The sequence below is a fragment of the Cryptomeria japonica genome, chromosome 8, assembly GCF_030272615.1.
Source record: "Cryptomeria japonica chromosome 8, Sugi_1.0, whole genome shotgun sequence".
NCBI lineage: Eukaryota > Viridiplantae > Streptophyta > Pinopsida > Cupressales > Cupressaceae > Cryptomeria > Cryptomeria japonica.
The window spans coordinates 339,582,241-339,602,172 of record NC_081412.1 but is presented as its reverse complement, the minus strand read 5'-3'; the positions used below and the strand labels follow the sequence as shown (position 1 = coordinate 339,602,172).

The window sequence follows — 19,932 nt, the reverse complement described above, 5'->3', positions numbered from 1 at the left end:
AGTCTGCATCCCTTCTAAATGCAGTGTTTCTGAATTGTTGTGAGTTATACAATGCTGAATTTGATACAAGACTTCACACAACATTCATAACTACAATTTTGCAAACGTATAAACAGGGAATACTTGCAGATAATATCAATAAACTCAAGTAACAGTTTCCTGTCATTTTATATGTAACAAATAAGGCATATACCCAAAGGTCCCCTCAATGGTTTGTAAGTAAATCAAAATACAATAAACAGACTATACTCAGCCAGCATCATGAATCATTTACAACTAATTTTCTGACCTCATACTGGGAGTCAATGAGTGATACCAATAATTAACTCAACAATAGATGGGAGATTATACAAGGACTATCGACTGGGTTTCAAGACTGAAAATACCCACACCAAGGATTGAAAACTGGCTGCCAATAATCTACAAGCTTCTGCAGCAGCCACTTGCCATCTCCAAACCCATGTCCACCATCAGAATGAGTGATATATCCCTGAAATATTCCTTAAAAAAGCCTCATGTCCCACTTGACGTTTAGCTGCCGCTGTAATAAGCCTCATGCCTCAATTCCAAGGCCCCTAGGAACTTTCATATGCTGCTGGAGTGCTCTACCACTGAGCTACTGGTCCCTGTTGGACCAGTCCATCGTCAGCCCGGGTGTGGCTTATTTCCAACACCAACACCAACACCCCCCCTTAAGCCACACCTCTCGTGTGCTTGGGGCTCCTAGCCTGGACTTGGCTCTACTACCATGTTGAGACATGAACCAGCTAGGACTCGAACCTAGGACCTTCCATACGCTGCTGGAGTGCTCTACCACTGAGCTACTAGCCCCTCTTAGCTTGACAAGCTTTCTCTGAAGGTAACAATGTCAGGATCCCTCTAACATTTCCTCCGTTTAGAAAAGGAAGTCTTCATTTGACCTTTGCTCCTCTTGAGATGTCCCTATGCCAACTTCTGCAAAGGAAGCAAGAGGAATGGACCTGAATTTGCAATCCCAAGCAAAATGACCATACTTGTCACACTTAAAGCACTGGATGTGAGATAAGTCCTTCTTCCTTTTCTTAACGGCAACATCTGAATCTCTGTCTCTATCCCACTTCCTTCCTTTGCCTTTAACCATATGCGAAGCAAGGACTTGATTGTCTACATCATAGTGATCACGCTCAATTCCTCTTGCTATCAACCGTGACTCTTCTTGTATGCAATCTGCTCTCAAACGATCGAACTTGGGAAGATCTGGTCTTGCACTAATTCCTTGAATGTAAGACTCCCAAGATGCCGGAAGACCATTGAGGGCAAGCATGGTCAAGTCACTGTCATCAACAACCTTCCCAATGGATGACAGCTGATCTCTCAAATCAGAAATCCTCATGAAGTATGCTATGACAGATTCACCTTTCATCATCTTGATGTGATGAAGTTGCTGCTTCGAAGCTAGGGCACGACTGGTGTTGTTGATTTCGTACATCTCTTCTAATGTCTTGAACATTTCGTTGGCAGTCGTCAGCTTGCAGATGATAGGTACAATATGATCCTTCACCGAGTCAACCAGCATTCTCCGAGCTTGAAAATCTTTCTTCCTCCATGAAGTCTTTTCCTCTTCTACCTCAAGTTCAAAAGAAGATCTCTCCACAAAGTCTGCAAGATCACTTCCATTTAATGCAAGCATGATTAGGAATCTCCATGACATGAAGTTGGATGCACCATCCAATCTATCTTCAACACAGAGACAGTTCAACATTTCGAATGAAGCAATAAGAGCAAAAATGGAAGGAGGACGAACAACTACAACCAATTTGATTACCCCTAATTCGAACTTGGCTCTATACCATGTTGAGACACGGACCAGCTAGGACTCGAACCTAGGACCTTCCATATGCTGCTAGAGTGCTCTACCACTGAGCTACTGGCCCCTCTTGGACCAGTCCATCATCGGCCCGGGTGTGGCTTATTTCCAACCCCAACACCCTCGACCCTCCAAACGCTGCCATTTGTGCTGCTTTTTTTAGATTTATTGGAACAACAATGAATCTGCAATACGACCAGCACTTGTGCACACCAAAATGCCCTGCGATGCAAGAAAAGACCCACAACTTGAGACAGCACCAATGCCCACTTAACTCAGTTTCCTACGCCAAAGCATGAAGCTTACGCACCCAGCAAAGGAAGAGAAAAACATTCACGCCTGTCACGAATTCCTTCTCAAATAGTGCCAATGAACTCACATACCCAGCATCAAATCACCTTCCACACATGTAACAAAAAAACGCCTAATATTGTTGTGTTACACGACCAGCGGTGAACAATAGAACTCCCTTCAAAAATAAAGTATAAGGCTTATAAAACTCATGATTCTGTATTAATCCTCATGCTAAGGACAAGGTTCAAAAATGGAAAGCACATCAAATCACAGATACTCCAAGAAAACAGGCTTCACAATGCCCAACAACGGAATGATGAATCGCTGAGCATCATAATCTTATCCAAGCCTTCATAAAACTTTGATTTTTGCCCAGCTGATTCTTAACATTGTAAATCTAGCAAATTCAAAATAGGAAGCAAGCTGGAAATATATTCCTTTTAGTAACAAAATCCCAATATTTTGAATCTTTAGCACAAAACCTGCATGGATCGGCCTCTAAAGCCGTCCCCGTTTCAAACATTCAGCAGAGTGTCGATCCCTAGAAGGAACGGCTCTTGAAGATAGAGAATTTTTGTCCTCCGCTCTAACCTTTCGGTTTTCATCTGTCAGGCATTTATTGAAATAAATTTGGCCACAGGCACAAATCTCCAAATCTTCTAAGAGAAATAAACAATCTGCCAAAAACCCCCAACCTTCTTTTATTACCCTCCCGATAACTTTTCAGGATTCGCAATTGAAAATCACTTAATCATTTAATTGCTCCGAAAAACTATTTATTTCATTACCTGAATATTCCCAATACTCAAGTCACCTTTCAACTGTCCATGATTTAAGACTTTTAATTCCCTTTCCAACAAGCTATTACACTAAGGTTCTTTAATTATTTTATAAAATAAAGGAGCCTTAGCAACAAAAATTAAATCTTAACAATGCACTTGAGTTCCAGAAATCATAAAATAGCATCGAAATTGAAATCTCACTGTATGGGAATAAAACTAAGGATGAATAATGATAATTGGGGTCAATTGGGTGACTTACTATAAATAAACACTCAGCAATAATCTTGGACAACACACCAAAAACCAGAATTCACCACAGAAACAGCCATAAGAGTCCTCAAATCCAAATGAGCACACCAACAACAACAAACATCCCTTCTGACAAGGCTGGTGCTCACCCAAAAACCTGAAGCAACTATAATGCTGAAGTTGCCGAAAAAGAAGACATTACAAAGAAATTAAATGACTCCACCTATTCTACTTTCAAACCTTGAAAATAATACATCATACACATCAGGGGTTGTCCTTCAGTAAATGCAATATAATAAACCCACTTAGATGCCGATACTGATAAAATCAATCTATTTAATGGAGCATGCAATATAAAAAGCATACATCACCCTCAATTCTTAAAGTAACTTTGCGTCAAAAGTGTGGCTCAACTTGCATTGGCTGCATCCAACTCTATATGATTAATTCAAAGCACTGATTATATATTTGTTAAAGATCAACACACGGTTTAGCAGAAATACATTAGAAATCAGATGACAAATGTACAGCAACAAAATCTCACAAGCTCATGCTCTGAATTCCACTATAGCTTACAACAAATTTAGTCATAATCATCACAATTATCCATAGATTGTGTTCTAATTAATCATATTATTCTGTAAGTTGAAAACCCTTTCAGAACTATACTCTAGAGTGCAATTCAATTGTTGAGGAGACCAGTACCGTAGATAGGTAGAATTTACCATTGGAATCAATGATCTGAAATTGAAGAGAAAAATCCAAATTCCAATATTTATGGTATACACTCACTCTCGCAATTTATATGCAAACACTCACTCTCGCAATTTATATGCAAACACTCACTCTCGCAATTTATATGCAATTAGGATGGATTTAGATATAAAAAAACATAACTTATATTTCCTTTTTCTATTTTTTGGGAATTTTATAAAAAAAATTGTGTTCCAAATAATTTCTTGGTTTTTTCCTGATACTATCCTAAGATAATGAAAATATATTTATCATTTGATATCCTGCAAAATTCTCAAAAAAACATATTTGCTTCTATGATATATAGTTGTAATCTCATAAATTGTGTCCTCATATAATTCTATGCTCATTTCGGCATCACTACAGTGTTTCTACCTTTTGTACCTTGATCATGCCTTATTCTGCTCCCACCAGTGTCAAATTTATTATCTTTATTCTCTATTTTGACTTCCTAATCTTTGGCCAGTCCAAAAGGACTGGACTAACACACCTAGCACCCTAGTTCTCTTGCACTAAAGTAGGTGCCATTATCCAAGCTAATTGGGCCGAAATTTGAATCCTCCGACAGTCGGAAAAAGTTGAGTGAAAAATGATTTCCAATGTCAACCTTCTTCAAAACTTTCAATACGTTTCATGACGATTAGTATAAAAGCAAGTTTTATTCCCCCATTTAAAACATCTCTCATTAAGGAATTCGCTTCACATTAAGCATTCAAGCGAGCAACCAATCACGCATAACAATGATGTAGTTGTCATGATACAATCAATGGGCGGAACCTCTCTACCGGATGCATATGACATAGCCATCAGGGCTAAAAATTGTTTGATACAGGCTGGGAAGATAGCCCTGAGGCCGCCAATGCCTCTATTCCTAGAAGTACCAACTCAAGAGCCCACCTTGTCTCCTATCCCCGTGGTGCCCACGAGTCAACCATCCACCTCTACATCCTCAAATGAGCTCCATGAAGTCAAGACTCTATTGCAAAACTTTGGCAATGAGTTCAACAAGCTCAGCATAGCAGGCCTTACCAAGCACAAGGTCAGAACTATCAAAAGAATAGGCCACCCTTTCAAGGGCAAAACCAATGGAGCAATGCTAGACCCCTGAATAGTGTGAACCCCACAGCTACAAGTAACTCAAAAGCAATTCCAATGCAAAACAATCTCGCCCAAGAGCAAGATTGGTGTCAACCATGCAATCAGCCACACAACCAAGGTGCATGCCAAAATGGAGAGTTTGCTCAAGCTTTAGTGGTGCAGAATGAGTCAACCGCCTCTAGCCAGCAATACAACCCAAATCAGCCTAGTGTTCGCAATCAGGCCCACTTACAAAAAGATTCTACATTTGTCAATTGGCAAGAGGCAGGATTTTGTGCTATCAACTAGACAAGTGTTGAGAATATGCTACAATATACTAGGTCAAAGAGAACAGCAATGGAAGCTACCTCACCTTCAACATCAGCGCAAGCTCCAACACCCAATGTACCTGTCCAGGATACAAGCCAAAATGCAATAGAAGGGAGAAAGAGGCAAGAGCAGGCCAAAGTCGTCCAAAGAGCAAATGTAGACCTTGTAGCCTCAAAGGGGCCTCTAAAATCAGTTGGTGTTCCTTTCAATCTAGTAAGATCAGATGGAGAAGGCCAACCTCAATGTCACTACATGGGAGGCCCTTTCCATACCATCTCAAAGGGATTTTCTCAAGGAGGCATTGAAGGACATCAACCAATCAGGTGATGAGGCAGTTGTTAGTAGGAAGGAAGTCTCCACCAGTTTGGTACAACCCAAAGAGGAAGAAGATTCAAGCAACATCAACAAGCCTCCCCCCTTCTATCTCTCCTTAATTGTAGGAGATAACTCAATTCAAAACTGCATAATAGTAGATTCAGGAGCTAGTAGCTCAATCATGCCTAAGAAGGTAGCTGATCTTCTTGGCATAGAATATGAACCTGTCACTAAAGGGGTGGTCCAATTGGATGGCACTTTTATTAAGATAGTAGGGGTTGTTAAAAATTTGAAGTTATCTTTGCATGAATGCCCTGGTTGCACTGTCTTGCAAGACGTATCAATCATCGACCTCCCTGCCTTCTTTGCCATCTGTCTGTCTAGAGACTTCACCGCCAAGATAGGTGGATACCTATCTTTTGATTGGTCCCACATGCTATTTCGAACAAGGTATGGTACCAAGGTTACCATATGGGCAGAGCCCATTGCGCAAAACCACATTGAGCCCTACACCCTCATCCCTATAAACATGAGTTGCACTTTGCACGAAGAGGGGGAAGAGTGTATTGTTTGTGAGCCTACTGTTATTTTACAAGAGGTCCCCAATTGTTCGCTAGACAAATGGGCCAATGCTTTTAAGTTTGACGCATTAGCTGAGACGAGACTGGGCTTGGTACCTATTGTTTTTTGATAGTGCAAGAAACAAAAACGGTGCAGGTGCTCGTGTGATGCTTGTTTCTCCTAAGCAGGAGAAATGATTCTTCTCTTTTAGGCTTCAATTTGGTTGCACCAACAATGTGGCTGAGTATGAAGCCTTGATCCAACGCCTCCAACTTGCACAAAATAGAAAGATCAAATCTTTGCAAGTATTTGGAGATAGCAAATTGGTTGTTAATCATATCAGAGCTCAAAGCATAACAAAGAAAAATCTACTTGAATCATACAAACATAGGGTTTGGGATTTGATTGAAGGATTCGAAACATTCAACATCCAGAGCATTCCTAGAAGTCAGAACAAGCATGTTGATAGGCTTGTAACGGTTGCTGCTCAGTTTGACATATCGGCGCATGTTGCAAGCAAAAAAGAACAACACATCAAGCTTGTTGTGAGGCCTCTTATCCCAAACAATCAGGCAAATTGGCAAGTATTCGAAAGTGATCAGCAGCTTGTTAATTTCTTGCAAAATGAAGCAGAGTATGGAGATCAAATCATGCAGCTCAGCTCCAACAAGTAAAGGTACCTTGGAACGCATTTTGAACTCAGATGATCAATTAAAGAAGAAGATGAACCTGGCTGCAAAGAAGGGTGATTACAAACCAGTTGTTGTTGCCGAGGGTAGGTCTCTAACCTTGGGCAATGTATGTTCCTCAACCGAACACGAGGCCTTTGTTAAGCTTTGTCAAAGATATGATGACTTAGTTGCTTGAACCTATGAAGATTTGAAGGGTTTTGACCCTAGCTTAGCCCAGCATACTATAGAGCTAAGCCCGAATGCAAAGCCAATTAGACAAAAGCAAAGGCCAATAAACCCCAAAATTGAGCCACTAATGAGGAAGGAGTTAACCAAGCTCATAGAAGCCAATATCATCTTCCCTATCAAGCACTCCTCCTGGGTGGCCAACCTTGTCCTTGTAAGGAAGAAGAATGGGGAAATCAAACTATATGTTGACTTTACGGACCTCAACAGATCCTCCCTTAAGGATCATTATCCCCTACCCTCCATGGTGCAAATGCTCCAAAAGGTCAGTGGCTCGGAAAGATTTTCATTCTTGGATGGGTATTCAGGCTACAATCAAATTTTAGTCCAAGAATCAGACCAATACAAGACTGCATTTACTACTAAATGGAATACCTATGCTTATTCCAAGATGCCTTTTCGGCTAACCAATGCAGGTGCCACGTTTCAAAGAGCAATGGACATGGCTTTCAGGGGTGTATTACCAAAGTTTGTGCTTATATACCTTGATGATATAACTATTTATTCAAAGCATACAGTTGACCATCTTGGTCATCTTGAGTAGGTGTTCATGAAATGCAAAGATTATGGTGTGTCCTTGAATCCTAGCAAGTGTCTATTTGCTACTATTCAAGGAAGATTGCTAAGACACATTGTATCCAAAGATGGCTTGACCATTGATCCAAAGCGACCGGAGGCTATTCTTTCTCTCCCACTCCCCAGTCACTAGAAGGGATTGCAAAATTTCCTTGGTAGGATCAACTTTATGAGGAGGTTCATTCCCAACCTTGCCACCATGGTAAAACCCCTCACCTCCATGTTGAAGACAAATTTGGTTTTCAGTTGGACCAAAGAGGGGAGGGCCGGTTTTGAAGAGATTAAACAAGTGATTGCTCAAGCCCCTACCCTGGTCAATCCTAACTATGAAAGGGATTTTATCCTCTATACCTTCTAAGGAGAATCTAGCATCTCAACTGTCCTAACACAGTTGAACAATGATAATTTGGAGCAACCTATTGCCTTCTTTAGTGAAGGGTTAAAAGACTATGAGCTTAAGTATAGCTATGTAGAGAAGCAAGTCCTAACTGTTGTAAGAGCATTAAAAAAGTTAAGACACATGTTGTCTAACAACAGGATCCAACTCTTAGTTCCACATGCGAGTGTCAAACATTTCCGCCTAAACAAGGACATCAACAAGATGAGGGCTGGGTGGGTAACCAAGCTCATGGAATACGACATCAACATCAAGATCACCAGACCTGTAAGAGGCAGGGGCCTATGTGAACAACTTGTCTCATCTTCTGAGACTACTTCAGATGTTGCCTTCGTTTTACAAGAGGATCAACCAACTAGCAATGACACTCAATTCAATTGGTTAAGCGACATGACCACCTTCTTAATGGAAGGAAGATACCCCCAAGGTCTAGACAAGGCACAAAGAAGGCATTTCAGTTTGCAGTCCATCCCCTATGTCTTAGTGGATGGCACCCTTTATCAAAGAGACTGTAATGGAGTCTTGTTAAGATGTATCGAGCAAAATTAAGTTAGCAGATTGTTAGAAGAATTTCATGATGGCTCTTAAGGGGGCCACTTCTTTGTAAGGACTATAGCTATCCAAATAATAAGGGTTGGTTATTACTAGCCATCCTTATTCAATGACTCACATAGATGGGTGAAGAATTGCAAGAAATGTGCTTTCTTCTCTGGAAAGCAAAGACTAGCCGCCCTACCTTTTCACCCTATCAGAGTAGATCAACCATTCACAATATGGAGTTTAGACTTCAGTGGCAGGATAAATCCACCTTCTAGTGCTGGCCACAAGTGGATCTTGGCGGCCACGGACTCCTTTACTAGGCGGACAAAGGCAGTTCCATTAAGGGATCCACGGAAGCCTCAGTGTTGAAATTACTTGATGGAATTGTGACAAGATTCGGTGTCCCCTCCACCATCATATCAAATAACGCCAAGGCATTCATTGGAACCCAAATCAGTTCTTGGGCAGTTAAGCATAGTGTATACTTGAAGACGTCATCCAATTATAACCCTCAGGGTAATGGCTTAGCTGAATCTTCCAACAAGAACCTCATCGAGATAATCAAAAGGATGATTGAAGACAACCAGAGGTCGTGGCATACTAAGTTGACGACAACCTCATGGGCTGACAAGATCACACCCAAGAGGGTGATCGGTAACTCCCCTTTCATGTTGGTATATGGGAAGGAAGCAAGACTCCCAGCTTCCCTAGCGTTACCCTCTCTTGAACTAGCACATCATCTGGAATTGACAAAGAATGATGCCACGACAGTAAGGCTAGCTGACCTAATGGACCTGGAAGAGGTTAGAGGTCAAGCTATGCATACACTCGAGACTCATCAAAGGCAGGTCAAGAGAGGTTTTGACAAAAAGGCTACTAATAGGGTCTTTAAAGAAGGAGATCTAGTTCTAAAGTCGGATGCAGACAGAGCCAAAGTCGGGCGACACTCCAAATTCAATGCTATCTGGAGTGGTCCATACGTCATCACTAGTTGCCAAGAGGCAAATGCATTTCATCTCTCCAGGCTTCATGGCTAGTTCTTCCAATCCTAATGAATGGGATTCATCTCAAGCCCTGTTTCTAAAGAGGGTGTTGATGACTATGTAAATATTAGATTAGAAGTTGCTTTGCTTTCATAAGTGCTTTTGCACCTGCCGCATTCTCCTTAAGAGGGTGTGTGCTCTAGTTTCCAGTTTCCCTCCAAGTGATGGCGCACACATGTTTTGGGTCATTTCAGTGACTCAATGCCCAATGGATGCTCAAGGCTTCTAGATTCCATGCTTAGCAGGTAAGCATCCCGCAGAGGTCGCTGAAAATGTTGTCATTTTATGACACCTGTGGTCCATCAATGAGAATGGATCAAAGATATGTTCTATGGACCAGCGCTGCCCCAGTTGAACAAAGAGAAAACAATGGAGTCGTGAAGTGTGAAGTGTTCTCTTGTCAGAAGGAAAGTCCTTGCCTTTCCCTCCTTCGGAATTTCGAAATCTCGAAATCGCCAAGTCCTTGTCCTTCCCTTCTTCGGAATCCCAATATCCCCAAGTCCTTGCCTTTCCCTCCTTCGGAATCCAGAAATCTCAAAAATCGCCAAGTCCTTGCCTTTCCCTGCTTCGGAATCCCGAAATCACCAAGTCCTTGCCTCTTCCAAACATCGAGAACCTATGTTTCCGAAGTCTTTCGACTTCCTTCCGGCTTGCAACACTTCTTGATGGTGTGATCAACACTCAAAGCTCTTAATGCTCCAACTCTTGCAACTTGTACACCTTTCGTGGAGCTACACGGGCGCATTTAATGATTTTTGCAAGATTTCGATCAAGTGAAGTACAAGGCCATGCTTATTTATGGTTACTTATGTCATGCCTGCATGCTCTGACTTTGGAATGTCAGGCAATCCACCTTCTAGAAGTACCTTTCTTCTTGGGATTGCGTTGTCAAGGTATGGCCGAGATGCTTGCATGTACACAATGTTAGGTGCATGCACTTCCCTGCATTCCCTGACTGAAATTTCCCTGGACACACAAGGGTCAAGGCTTCTCTTCCCTGACCAATGCTCTCTCCTCTGCGACCAATTTTTTATATAAAGGTTGTTAAGCCTCATTGTAAAGGGTTCTCTCCCTGTTGGCTTGAGCTATTCTATGGCCTTTCACTTCTCTTAAAGACTCGTATTTATCTTGCATTTCTGCAAATGTAAGTTTAGCCATTGGCCTTATAATGAGTTGAAATCATCATTCTTGCCTTACTTCAACTTATCTATGTTGTGTATGTGTTCTTACCTTCATTGTTAGTGTATGTTTGTGGATTTCTTTCACATATATGCTGTGTTAACCTGTTTCTGGGCGTGACTTGTGGGAAACCTTCTCCCCTCTTGACATTCAACAAGTTCTAACCACCATACATGCCTTGAAGTCATTCAAGCAATTGAAGTTTGTACATCTCATGGGTATTTCAGTTGATTCTTTGTGCTATTTCGGGTGGGGAGAGAAACATCTCTTATCTTGGTGCATCACCTTTCATTTTAAGCATTTCTCTCTTTCCGTTTCCTCTACAAGCTCTTAAGATAAGTTTAGAAGTAAGATTTGGAGTGTTGAGTTGGTTCAACACCTACAAACTTGGATTGAGAAGAAAGTCGTCCTTCTCCGGAGATTCAACCCCCTCGCGCAAGGTCCCACAATTTGGGGTTGTTTCCATGTTTCACAAGGTTGTTGAGTTGATAGCTCAGCAAGACTGCAAGCTTTTGTTATAACCGTACGATTTGGCTGGAGAGAGAATGGTAGACCACAATTTGCCACAAACTATGAAAAATCTTCCCACAATAGCTAAATATGAACATTCCAAGCTAAAATGATGGCACAAAGGTGAGGGGGATTTCGTCCTCTCACACAAAGTCTGAAGATTTTCATCCTCAAACCCAATTTCAGACCCTGCAATAAACATTGCAGACCTGCAAATGCAAACAATTCTCAAAATTCCAATCTCCAATCTCTACCAAATGATACGTACAAGCTCTTTAATCTCTCCAAACCTAAATTGAACTCCCTTGAGGCATCTTTTGAAGATTCCTTGGAATCTTTCTCTCCCTTAAAGTGGCGCCAGATTGAACGGGAGGGTCTGATGAATTATTAACCACTTTTTAAGTTATTAAAGCCTCCTACAGAAGTGTGCAATGTAACTTTTAATATAAAGTTACTTATTCCAAGACAAAGTAACTTATAAGTTACTTTTTATTAACTTTTTAGAAAAAGTAACTTTATAATATAATATTATAAATGGCTCACCAAAGCAAAATTTGATTAAGTATTGGTCGGTGGTTATCTGCCGGCCACCATTCTTATCTTGTCATATGGATCAAAACCTTTGCCTCTTTATCAATTTCTTTTCTTCTTGTGGCAGCCTAGTGTGCCTACCTCCCTATAAGGACCAGATAATATGCATAGTGAAGGTGTCGTTGGCTCTATTGAAATTGAAGGTTCTATAAAAATGCAACCAAGGATAGCACTCATGCAGTTTGAATTGTCCTGGACCACATCCCATGGGTTCTTTGCTCAATAATCCGCAGATTTGGGCATCCTTGCTAGCATACAAACAATGTATGAGCCCATGTAAAAGGACCGGGAATGCATCAAATTCTTCAGTTGTTCATCTAGGTTGTCACTAATTATCCTTGCCCAAACTATCGTCTTTATTATCCATCATTTCCTCAATGAAGTAGAACATACATGGCTCGAAGATGAATGCTTGTGGGCATCCCATGACTCGAGTCATCATCAACATGAGGTCATTGTACTATTGCTTGAAGTCCATCCTGGTAAGCTCCTTATGCATTTTGGAATGATGAGGCTTTGGCTTTAGCATCCATTTGCGGTTGATGATACCCGCACATCCTTCCACTCCGGAATTGTAGACCTTTGCCGCCCTTTCCTTTGTCTTGTACACCATGGAATGATACATGGGAATTCCAAATTCTTCAGTAATTGCCTCAACTGTTAGATTCGCCAAGAGTCTGCCATCAGTGGCTACAATTGCTCTTCGCTTGGAGTTGTAATAGTTTGCACATTAAATGATCAACTTCGGGCACAGGATGGCAAGAGGGAAACCAACTACGACCACTATTCCACTTCTAGCTATCTTCTTGGCTACAGCTGGCGGAGGATGTAAATCATGACCAAACATTCTCTTCCTGAAATCCTCCAAATTGAACGTTCCTAAGTTGGTGTCATTGACTTCCTTCCACTTTGAAATGATCTTCGATTCCGGGAGAAGTCCCTTTTGTTCATTTTTTACCTTAGTCTGCCTGGATGTGCTTGCCACCTTACTTGATTCCGTCATCTAACTTCCTGCAACACAAAATGAGTCACATTAAATTCATGCTAAGGAAATTTAAAATCCGTCATGGGAAGAATTCTACGTTGCATATTCTAGACTTGGAATAAATTAAAACCTCGGAGAACAAGAATTCCTGGATGAAAAGAGAGCACCCTTCAGCCACTTAGCACACCTTGCTTCTGGCTAGTGCTCTCCAAAATGTGATGTGAAAATGAGACTCTCGTGTCTTCTTTAAATAACAAATTTGCCCACTATGCTACCAAGTTGGCATTGGGATAATTTTAGTAACTTCATTAATTCCTTCCAAAACACATTTCGTGATTCCATTGTTGAGGGGGAGATGACTGCTCGTTTCGGTGGACCCTACTCATCATACTTGGTTTCAAAATTGAAATTTCCATTACGCCTTGAGTCAAGCCTTATTAATGAGCAATTTTCAATTTTGGGCGTTCAAAGTTGTCTTCCACATCGCTTCCTATCATAGGCGCACATGAGATAAGGAGAAGGATTTTTTGAATGTTTGGGCTGAAGAGACACGGTTATACTGAAGGGGGGGGGAGGGGAACGGGGTGAATTAGTAAAACAAAAAAAATTACCAAATTAAACTTTTTCAACTTCAACCACAAGTATATAACTTATCTCATTAACATATTCATTGCATACCAAGATTCATATGTGATCTAACTAATATGAACACAAGTAGAACACAAGATATATACGTGGAAACCCTTACGAGAGAAAACCAAGGCAAATCAATGCTTTTATATGAATATCTTGTTTTACAATATTCGTAGGCACCAACATACTTGAGGCACCAACCCCTAAGTTTGTTTGTGACCACCAAACCATTGGAAGCACCAACTCCCAAATCTGAATTTTGTGAGCACCAACCACTTCACATAAATCTGAAATTCCACCTTGACAATGTTGCTATAACAACGGATGATGGACAACTTTTTCTTCCGCGAACTTTCTTCTTCAATATGTTATAATCTTCCTCTCAAATCCTCTATAACATGATCATAAATCTGCATATACATCTACATATAAATCTTTCTTAAATGCACTTATTCTTTTCTATAATTCTGCCATAAAACTATCATAAGTCTGCTAAACTCTGCCGCTTAATGTCTTCACAAATATGCTCATAGAATCTTCACAAATCTGTTCATGAAGTCTTCATAGATCTGCTAGATTACTCTTTGTAATCTGTCCACATGAATCATCACCAATCTGCAATAATCTTTCTATGTTTCCTTTCATTTATTTACACATACACACACCACGCATACATACTCTGCACACTTCCTTATCTTAATTCATATAAACACACACTATTTGAGTTTCAAATATTTTCATATCTCACCAAGTTAAGAGATACCTCCTTTCATAGAAGTTACCACCTAAACAGATTATAACTCTTCATAGGAAATCGTACCTGCTGCTTTATAAACTCACACCTTTTATTTTATAAAGTTTCTTTTACCATACGATTTAATTTAATGTCACCTTGAATCATGGCTCTTGAGAGTCATAACAAAATTACTTCTTCAATAGACTCACACCCATTTATTTATGAAATAAATCGTGGAACTCTTAAATAATACTTTTTCTAACTCACATCTTCTCATAAAACTAATCATTATCATTTCAGTATCTTAATTACTGCCTTTAATATTAATCATGATCAAAACATTTAATGCTTATTTGTTTGACATTGTCTTTAAATAATCTTCTCCTTACTAAATTGCTATCCATGAATTAATTTTGATAAACTTCCTTTCAAAAGTATAGATGCTGTCCCAATATAAGTCTTCTAAAAATTGCTGTCTATAATCACTGCATTCAGATCATCACAATAATAAATCACTCTATTAGTTTACTCTGATTCATAGTCTTCCATATTGAATCGCTGTAGACTTCTTACACTTCAATTGCTCCTTTGAAATATAAACGCTGTGTAATAGAACTGCTTGACTTCACTTTCATGATGATCACTGCGATTGAAATATATTTCAATAGTCACCATCTTAGTTACTCTATTCACTATGCATCAATCTGAATTGAACCTTCAGTTGCTAAATTGTCTTAACACCCCAATCATATCATTGCTTAATCATAACTAAAGTCTGACTTGTCTCATAACTGAGTCGGCTGTATGTGAAATATTACACTTTGAATTAATGTTATAGTTGTTGCATATATTTCCTTAATAATATTTGATTTTAATGGAGTGCTGCCATAAGAAGTCAACCTCATAAACAATTGTTTTTGTTTAATCAGTAAACTCAAATTTATTATAATTTATGCCTGATACTGCCGCTGTCACAGAGGAAATCGACTCAACCCATAGTGCAAAATCTTTTCTAACTTGATTGTTGCTGTATGCACTCCCTTACCATATTCGATGACAAAATAATTCCTTGAATCGTATCTCTTAAACATCGCTGTCTTTACTTAATCATGATTCTTTATTATTTTCTTTGACCACCAATTTCATGTAAATATTTCTTAATACAAGTCGCTGTATTTAACTTGTCTAATAATATCACACAGCACATAAGCGTTGACTTTATTAGCCACTGCAAACATGCTGGAATATAATCGTTGATCATATAAATATTGCCTTTGTATGCTAAGCAAATCCTTTGGTAATGAAGTTGCTGAGTTCATATTCATTTTAGATCGATGGTACTGTATTAACTTACACCTTCCTTTATCGTTGCCTTGTGTTCTATAAGATGGATTATGGCTTACTAATAACCATCGCTGTACATTGTTTGATTTAATCGTTGTTCTCTTTAATTTTGAAAGATCGCTGTGTTTCTTACATCAACCGCTGTCATTTGTTGAAAAGAATTATTTCTTTCTTGAATGGAAATTATCCTTAAGCATATGAGTCGCTGCACTCAATATTATATCTGCCACTGTCTTTTGAACTTGCCATGTCTTTAATCCGATGGTTGAAACTGTCATAATCTTTGCCTCCACACAACCCGAATACCTGAAATTGTATTTTAACTTCAAGTGAACTTGTTTCCTATGAGATTTCTGTAGCTTCACAAACTAGAGGAGAATATAGTTCTTGCCATCAAGAACCAAGTATCAGGTGTGACGATAATGAACAAGACCAATCTTTATATTGTCAAAACATTATAAATATTTGATTGCAATGATTTCGGTTTCTTCTTCACTTTCCAAGTCTTTGGCCATAGATTATATTGCTTCACTTTGAAAAGACAATACTTCAAACATTATCAAACGTATTTAATTCCAATATGATTAATCGCCTCAAATTGCCAACCTGCCAATAACAATATATTCATCCATCTTCTAATACTTTTTGTTACACAAAACTTTTGTCTTTAAATCCAACTGACTTCTTCAGTATGAATGTCTTATTTGATGAGTCTTCTCATGGCACCAATGATGATCATAACATAACATTGTCTTTACTCCTTTGACATCAATGACAACATTTCCAACATGGGCACCAATTCTAATCGATGAAGGATTCTTCTTGCTAGGGCGCATATGAGATAACTTGGAAGATTTTTCATTGCCTTAGCCAAATTCCATCATTTCTTTCCTTCTTGGACACTTGGGCACATTTGAGGTTTGTAGGAGGAATTCTTTAAAACGTCAAATTTGTTCATTTCCATGATTTCACGAGGTTGGGCGCATTCCAAAGGGATGGGAAGAATTTCCAACGCCTTCGTCAAATTTCAACAATTCAATAACCTCCTAAAATTGGGCATACTTGGAGGGGAAAGGAGGATTTCTTCCAACTCTTAACCAAATTTGTTCACTCCTTCCCTTTCTGGAGATGGGGCGCATTTAGAGTTTGGGGATAGAATTTTCCCATACATAGTGAAATTTCAAATTTCCATGCCATCCTGAGATTGGGCACATTCTAGAGGTGGAGGAACTTTCTAACACTTGCCACTTTTCATCATGTCCAAGACTTCATGGAGGAGGAATTTTGAGCACAAGGACAAATCCTCCTTGCCTTGGGATTTGCACCCAAGGAGGTATTTTGGCGCACTTGAGGCCTAGAGGATTTATTTTGGTTAGACAATGATTCCCCCTTGTCATGTGATTTGCGCCCAACACTTGAGGGTTGAAGGAGGAATCTTGAACAAAGGATGAATCCTCCTCTCGGGATTTCTGCTCGAGAATTGCTCTTTGGCGTGCTTTGATTTTGAAGGAGAATTCTCTGACAGTCGAAATTCGACCATCTCCTTGCTTCATTCGTTTTCCAAATTTGGAACTGGATGCCTTGGTTCTTCCTACAATCAGTGCTCACTTGTTGCCAAGGATACACCTTCTCAAAATAGGCTTACTAAAAATAGTAAGTTCTTCCAAACATAAAATTAGGGCAAATGGAGACACGGTGAAACTTACTAAAAATAGTACGTTTGTTCGAACTCAAAATTAGGCAAATCGAGGCCATAGTGACACTTAATAAAAATTGGAAGTTTATGAAAAACACTAAAATTTCACTAGAAGGCCCTTTGAAAGGTTTTTTCGTCTACACTTAGCCAATTTTCACTATGCTCAAGATTACTGACTTCCTTTCTAAGTTTGCAAGACGAAAAACCCTAAAATAGACAATGCTCACTTCCAGACTTGCCATAAACCATAACAGCCCATCCAAACACCTAGATATTTGAGGAAATCATTGCCAGACTACCAAAAAACTCAACAACCAAAAGACCAAGAACACAAAAATATAGGGGGTCCCCATTTGGAATGGGGTGATGTGTGAAAAGGTCACAGCAAGTATGAGCATAAGTTCATATGCTTATTAAAGTGGGGGCTAAACATAATGTCGTAAATTGTATCATCATAAAAATTCATGCCCATTCGGACCTCACTTCAGTGTTTCTACCTATGACTAATTCTCCTCACACTAGTGCCAAAAATATGATCTTTGTTCTCTGTTTTGACTTCATGACCTTTGGCAAAGTCAACTTTAATACTCATTTATCAATGTATACTTGTGAATGTAATCAAAGTAGCTTCTATTTGATTATTTTATTGTCTTAAATTTTATTTATTGAAGGGTGCATGATACAAATTTTAGATCCTTAAAAACCTTTATATCTCAATTTTTTTCATTCTACCAAGTGTTTGTCAAGTCTACACCCAGTTTGGGTACAGAGTACAGGTCAAAAAATTAGTTTGCCAAGTCTACGTTCAGCCCAAGTCTTATAACTATGATTTCGTCACTTTTTCACAAATCATGCAGCAAAACAATGATTGATGAGGCCTCTGAAGGTCATTGAAAATGACTAATAACGATACACTTGGTTGCCTTGTGAACTTTTTGCCCAAATCATAATGCATGTTATACGATGTTGCAAGGGTAGTTGGTTACTCTTACTAGTGAACTAAATCATGGTACTCGGATCTTTGATGGAGGTAGTGGTGTGATCATGGTGGCAATATTGGTCTTACAACAATATCCCCCTTCAAATAACATCGTTAGTGTTTACAAATTGGCAGAGAAAGATGTAATATCCCCTTTTTAAGCATAATTTGTTTCTTAACAATTAGTCTATTTTCTAAGTTTTCAAAAGTAAGCAAAATGTTTGGCAAGGGAGAACTCCAATTTCTTAGAGATAACGATTGCTCAAGCATTGGTTTTGGTTCTTGACAATGAATTATGATGGTCTTTGGTAGCATCCTAATGCTTTTGGAATGCAATTCTGGCTTGTGGGAGTTCTCCAAACTTCCTAGAGAAACATGCCACTTTTAGACGATTGCCAAGTTGCTATAATTCAATGTACTAAGTCCTTAATGACATTTTGGTATGAATGGAGTTTCATATTTGTCTCATTTTGATGCTTTCCACAACTTATCGGATTTATTAAATATTAAATCATTTTACTTAAGATGTCCTAATGAAGAAATATTAAAAAAGGCATCTTAATATAATTATTTATTAAAAAAAGGTTTTAAATTGTGCCTCTCAAGGGGTGTCTAGGCACAAGGTGCCTATGCACATAATTAATTATTAGTAAATTTGGAAAAAACATTTGTGGAGGAAAAAAGCAGATTATTATTTTAGTATCATAGTTTTCCCACTATAATGTTATAAAAAGAAGCTGGGAGATCATTGTTGAGGTAAGACTTGATATGATTTTTTTTCTGCATTTGAGAGAACCTGTTTCATCTCAAATTTTCTTGAGGATGAAACTGTTTAAAGAGATAGCGTCGGTCGGATAAACCAAATGTCTAATTAGCCTTACGGCCTTAGACATCAATCTTGTATCTATCCTTATTATTCTGATCACATATAGATATATATTTATGTAATCATTTATGTATTGATTGGTTAATATTATGATTAATATTATAATCAATATTATGGATAATTAATAACAACCTTGTGTTACTAATTATTCATAATATTAATTATATTAATTCATTAATTGATATTATGGATTCATTGCTAATGATAGCATATCACTATCGTTTGGTTAACTGATTATAATTCTTAAGAAACCAACGATATTATCATGGGTTATGCTAAGTTAGTCGATGCCGACGTGACTCCACTTAGGAGTCACGACTCCTTGAGGAATCGTGTCGGTTCCATAAGGAGTCGTGACTCCTTTGTCGATCACCATCGCTTTATATATACCTTGATGTCGATGAAAGCCATGGTGATAAGAAGTGACACCAGCAGATCGACAATCTGAAAAGTGACAGCCATGGAAGAGATAAGAAACTGTGTGTATCACGTTTTATAATTTGCATTTACTTGGATTGAAGGCAAGGTTAATGTGTTAAACAAAAGCAATCAATATTGTTGAAATAACACACAACAATCATATCCTTGCATGTACAACAGTTGACATCCTTATTAATAAGCACTATATTATAATTTTAAAAGTTACCTATATATATATCTAAATTACATCAACAGAAACCCTCTTCAAAACACTGGTTTCATGCATGAAAACT

At 38.9% G+C, this 19,932-nt stretch overlaps 1 protein-coding gene across 5 annotated transcripts in view; it reads right to left on the bottom strand.

Annotated features, from left to right (window-relative positions):
* Positions 1 to 19,932, bottom strand: part of LOC131078974 (protein GET4) — a 237,742-nt gene that overhangs the window by 143,511 nt on the left and 74,299 nt on the right. The window lies entirely within an intron of this gene.